This window comes from Siphateles boraxobius, unplaced genomic scaffold (genome assembly GCF_051911475.1).
Source record: "Siphateles boraxobius isolate OS27281-9 unplaced genomic scaffold, OSU_SipBor_1 25, whole genome shotgun sequence".
Taxonomy (NCBI): domain Eukaryota; kingdom Metazoa; phylum Chordata; class Actinopteri; order Cypriniformes; family Leuciscidae; genus Siphateles; species Siphateles boraxobius.
In genome coordinates this window covers 12,795,741-12,802,383 of record NW_027508866.1, presented here as the reverse complement: position 1 = coordinate 12,802,383, position 6,643 = coordinate 12,795,741, and positions in this window count along the sequence as shown.

Here is a 6,643-nt window from a genome sequence, read left to right as displayed (position 1 = left end):
CAAGACCAGAAATTTTAGCTGCATGTGTGTAAAAGAAAGTGATTGTGTGTTTTCCAGTTAGCCGGAAAGGAGTAGATAATTAATTGATTTGAGTGTGTGTATGTATGTATATTATTAGTGTATATATGTATAGAGATCTGATAAGTTATATGTGCAAACAAATGTTTAAAGCACGTTTGAGAGTACAGTGGGAAAAAAGCTATGTTAACCCTCAACCTTTTGGAATTGGTTGGTTTTCTGCATTAATTGGTCATAAAATGTCATCTGATCTTCACCAGTCACAAGTATAGACAAACACAATGTCCTTAGAGGGATAGTTCACCCCAACAATTCTCATTTACTCACTCTCATGCTATAATACATTACAATCTTTGAGTCCATACAATGGCATTGATTGGCTGCCATTCTTTTGACACCTAAAAAACAACACAGCGATCAGGACATTAAAGGAACACGCCGACATTTTGTGACTTTAACTTATTCACCGTATCCCCCAGAGTTAGATGAGTCCACACACACCCTGTAACTCAGCCTGACGCACCCACCGCTAGCCTAGCTTAGCACAAAGACTGGAAGTAAATGGCTCCAGCTAGCATACTGCTCCCAATAAGTGACAAAATAATGCCAACATTTTCCTATTTATATGTTGTGATTTGTATAGTCACAGTGTGTACAAATAACAAGGTCATATGATACACAGCCATCTTTTAACAGTATACATAATGGGAACTATATTCTCAGAAAGCGTAGCACTACTTGGGCAGAGTGATTAGTGCAATACTCTGAGCGAACTCTCTGCTCCTCACCACCGGGCTTCTCAGGCGCTGCAAGCAAATCACTCCGCCCCAAGTAGCAGTGCTTCGCCTTCTGAGAATATAGTTCCCAGTATGTATACGGTTAAAAGATGGCTGTGTATCATATGACCTTGTTATTTGTACACACTGTGAATATACAAATCACAACATATAAATAGGAAAATGTTGGCGTTATTTTGTCACTTATTGGGAGCAGTATGCTAGCTGGAGCCATTTACTTCCAGTCTTTGTGCTAAGCTAGGCTAGCGGTGGGTGCGTCAGACAGCGTTACAGCACGCACAGAGATGAAAAGGGTATGGACTTATCTAACTCTGGGGGATACGGTGAATAAGCTAAAGTCCCAAAATGTCGGCGTGTTCCTTTAATGTCTCGATCGCTGTGTTTTTTTTTTTAGGGTGAACTAGCCCTTTAAGCTAACAACACGCAAACAATTACAATCTTTCATGTCTTTACTAAACACATCTCATTAAACAGTAGAAAGGAATCACTTGCGCCTCAGCCTAGCCAGTGCTCTCGGAACAGGACACAACAATCTGAAAAAAGGACCCAAGGTCTATAGGACCAAGGAGCAGGACCGGAGCACAGAACGTTTTAATAAATTTATTAGTGTAAAATGACCAACGTTTCGACGCACATGCGTCTTCTTCAGAGTCTCTGGCCCTCTCCATGTCTATAGCTGTGAGACTTAAAGGCTTCAAACTTTCGAAATGTTTTGTTGCAACCAGGCAGAGCACAACTAAAAGTTATATTAGAAACATGCCTGTGAATTCGCATGTGCCTTACAAATGCACAAATGGTACTGCATGCTTGTGCACAAAGTTTGCAAGTATACATGGTGTGAAACTCACCAAAGATTAGGGCTGTGTATGGTCTCAGTAAAACATTAACGTCAATAAGTGAATAATTCCTAGAAAAAAAAGAAGAAGAAAATAATTATTTCGAAATCTTTAACCAAGCAAAGAAATTCGACGTCAGAGCACGGAGAACATTGAATAGTGATGTCTCAGCTGCTGAGATTGAACTGTCTGTCTGCAAAAACGCGTTTCGCGCCTAAAAGTGCAGTCAATAATATCCACATCGTCTTTCAAAAAACAACCTCTTTGACTTTTTAATACTATGTGCATGTCAATCTCACAAAAACGCAGGTACTATCACCACTAAATCGAATATAAATATCTAACGTTATTTTGCTTTTGGGAATTTTAACAGCTTTACATTATTTGCATGGGAACTAACGTTAAACAAATTGACCACTAAATTTTAATTACTATAATGGTTCTGGATATTTCGAGTAGTTTTATAATTATTCTCCATCTTATGTGCATGATATTATGCGAATAAAATTAATGCATCTGGTAATTGCTAAGAAATTCGACGTCAGAGCACGGAGAACATTGAATAGTGATGTCTCAGCTGCTGAGATTGAACTGTCTGTCTGCAAAGACGCGTTTCGCGCCCAAAAGTGCAGTCAAAAATAGCCACGTCTTTCAAAAAACAACCTCTTTGACTTTTTAATACTATGTACATATGAATCTCACAAAAACGCAGGTACTCGCACCACTAAATCGAATATATATATATATATATATATAAATATCTAACGTTATTTTCCTTGTGGGAATTTTAACAGCTTCACATTATTTGCATGGGAACTAAACAAATTGACCACTAAATTTAAATTACTATAATGGATCTGGATATTTCGAGTAGTTTTGAAATTATTCTCCATCTTATGTGCATGATATTATGCGAATAAAATTAATGCAGTAAGATTCGCATCGTGTAACGTTAGGCTACTGAATCAGAAATTAATTTTAAATCGAGGTAAGGGTTAATACAAAAGAAAGCCAAACTAATTTATAAATGGTAACTTAACTTTAACCAAGCAAAGAATTCGCAGTCATAATTGGAGCTCAGAGAACATTCATGAGCAGGCGAAAGGCCTCGACCGTTGAGAGCTCTGTCTGCAAAACGCGATTCGCGCTCAGTAACTTAGCACAGTCAAAAATACCTCGTGAAAAAGGCGATTTTACAGGTTGGGAGCAACATAATAGAATAACAGCAAATAAATAAACTTACCTTAAACAGTGTCCTTCTTTAAAACAGCCTAGAGGAGTGCTGCGAAACAATTCTGCTCTTTGACGAAAATAGACGGCGTTGAATATGCCCCGCCCCCACGTGCTATTTTTTACAGTCCAAGACTGTTTTTTCCAGGAAAAAAATGGGTTTACACGTAAATGCTGTAAATTAACCGCAGGTAATTAATTTATGGAACATAGACTGTAAATTTACAGGATTAAACTGTTTATTGAAATAACAGTATTTTACTGTCGGAAATTGGCTGTATTTTTACAGCAATTTTTAACAGTGTACAGATCCACGAAAATGACAAAAATGCTGTATTATGTATGTTAGGCCAGTAGATGGCAATGTCAACTTGTCAAGAAACACTATGTGCCTATAGGCTTAAAAAATGCCATTGCAATTTAAAGGTGCAGTGTGTGACTTTTAGCGACATCTAGCGGTTCGGTTGCGAGTTTACACTTAGGGCTCAGCCCACTGCTTACCCCTCCCTTTCGAAGAAGCTACCGTGTCTTAAACGGGACAAACATAGTCGTCTGAGACGACAGAGAATAGCCAGAGTAAACCAAGTTTCTGTACCACAGTCCATTATAAACCACATCATGGATAAAGTTTACAAAGCCATAGTACGGTGAGGATCAAGGGTCTTAATACGTAATATAATAATAGTAATTAGTTGATTGTCTCACGAACGTAACCAGCACATTTCTACCCACATAGCAAACCAACCCATAATACAGCGAGGGAGAAGAACCACATGAAACTATGCAACTATATATTTTTTCTAACAGGGTAGTACAAGTTTAGATGGCTAATATGAGCTGTTACTGTGGCTGAGCTGGTTAAAGCGTTAAGCCTTCTTTAAACTCGACGCGTCCGCATGAGCCCAAAGGTGCGTGCGGCAAAAATGACGTGATTGTAACAGCGCGCGCGCCTCGCATCCCCTAGACACCATTTACTACACACAATAGGCTTTTTTTCTCTGATTTTGGAAACTCGATCGACTTAAAATGCTTACAAGATCGACAGGTTCGTGATTCCTGTAACTGTTTTACGGTCAATGACAAGAGTACTAATCAGCTGTCTCACGAACGTAACCAGCACATTTATCCCCACATAGCAAAGCCATAACACAGCGAGGGAGAAGAATTAAGTTTCATATTTCATATTTCATATTTCAAGAATCATATTGCATTTCTGTTAATAGATACTCAAAATTTTTACACATTGCACCTTTAAACGAAAGGCCAAAATGCATAACAATGAAACTGTTACATGTAAACGGACCCAAAGTTAGTCCCTGATTTCCCCTGTTTATTTTCCATATAGTCACTGATTAGATTAGATTCAACTGTGTCTATTGTAGTTCCCTTTTTGCCCAGCCCTGAGTTTCAGTCGTTTGTTGGTTCTCATTATAGGTTTATGTGGTCTGAGTTTCTTCCGTACATCTCCAGTGATCTTCTATATGTGTGGTTTTGTTAACAAAGACTGTGTATTACCTCTTGTTCTCCTCCGTGCGTGTTAGCTATTACCACACACCCCTGACAGTTAGAGAATGGCAGAAGTGATCTAAATGTAAAAATAAGAAAAAAGAACATGCACAAAAATAACCTCAAGAATGATTGGCAGATAACTGGTATGGTACGATTTAGTAAATCATGCATTACTATTTTTAGGTAAAAACGTTTTACAAGCAACTGCATTACTGTATGTCAGAAGAGCAGAGAGACCTTAGATTTAACTCTCAGCTGTCTCACTTCTGAACTAACTACCTTTTACTCAGAGAACATTCACATGTGCCTTTTCCATTCCTCGTGGCTTTTGAAGCTCATTATCATTGTCTTGTAGAATAAGATCAAACTCTCAAACTATGAAATAATAATGAAGCAATGAGTGCTGTAAATGGGAAGAGTAACACACTATTAACATTCTTGATTTAACTAACAATAAACTATGAATTACTAATTAGCAAGTTACAGCGATTGAATGTAGCAGTTCACTAATCAATAACTAAAAAATGTTTCATACCTGTAAGAAGTTACTGTAGTTCTGAAGTTCTGTAAGAACTACTACAGTATATTCATAATTAATGTGAATAATGCGGTATATAATTAATTCTAAAGTGAAGATCATGGGAACCCACTAGTAACGACCGAAGAACTATCAAATCCTTCAGAAGAAATTACTATCCAAAATCTTAAATGCTCTCAATGACTTCAGTCATTACTAACTTATGCTACTACATTATTCACATTAATTATGAACCTGTATATAGTAGTTCTCATAGAAACTACTCTTTTTTTTCTTCTTCTTTTTTTATAACTCCCAGAGGACTGATTAGCTAATAGGGGGGAATTCAGGGTGATTGTGACACTTTTTGCCATTGAGATGACTTGGATAATGTGTCCCAAACAACCTGAGTTCACAACCACATTCAACTGAGTGCTTACTTACTAATCCATTAATCAGAGTTTTGTGTTAGTTACTGTAGTTGAATGTTAATATTGCGTAACTCATTTGTGCCTGTGTAGTAATTAATTTATGATGAACAGGATTCTAAAGTGTCACCGATGGCTCTATTAAATTCTTTGTGTGTGTTTGTGTGTGTATGTGTGTGTAACTCTAAATAAGATGAAGCGAATATAACACGAGGTGTATTTAATCAACTCAAAACCAGACAGCCAACATGTGAAAAAGTGTGTAAAACACAAACAATACCGGACAACTGAAGAGTGTTCAGGGAGGAATTTAAATACATGGTGATGATGACAAAATAAAGAACAGCTGTGATGATAATCAGTGACCATAAAATGAGTGGCGGGAAACAAAGAAACACAGGTGACTAATGAAAACAAACTAAAAGTCTATGAAGTGAATTAAGTTGAACATAACCAGCAGCCATATCACCCTGTAGCCCAAGACTGGTTGCCCTCTAAAGCTAAGCAGGACTGAGCCTGGTTAGTACTTGGATGGGAGACCTCCTGGGAAAACTATGTTGCTGCAGGAAGAGGTGTTAGTGAGGCCAGCAGGGGGCGCTCACACTGTGTTCTATGTGGGTCCTAACGTCCCAGTATAGTGACAGGGACACTATACTGTCAAAGAGCACCGCCCTTCGGATGAGACGTTAAACTGAGGTCCTGACTCTATGTGGTCATTAAAAATCCTTTTCTGTCCTTCGAAAGAGGTGTGTAACCCCGGCATCCTGGCCAAATTTGCCCCTTGGCCTCTGTCCATCATGACCTCCTAATCATCCCCATACACTGATTGGCTTCATCACTCTGTCTCCTCTCCACTAATAAGCTGGTGTGTGGTGGGCGTTCTGGCGCACTATGCCTGCCGTCTGCACATTGGTGGTGGTTGAGGAGATTTCTCCGTTCTATGTAAAGCGCTTTGAGTACACAGAAAAGCGCTATATTAATGTAACAAATTATTATTATAACGGTGACAGTGTGGGTCTAGGGATAGGATATAAGTGACGTTAGATCCATGAATGTGGCAGCTGATAACAGCGTGGGGAAATAAAAGCTGTAAAATATCAAATCAAAGCAGCATCTTGGTGATTATGGAGGAAATGTGACAAACGTATTTAAGAGATGTAGTATTTAGAGAGAAAAGCAATGATACAGAGTAACAGATACAAATAGGGAATTATTTGATAAAGGGTCTGATGTCCTCAAGTTAAATTACTTCCAAAGGCCAAGAGCGGCTGTCGTCTGTAATATTTGCTTGTCAAAAGAACACACTTT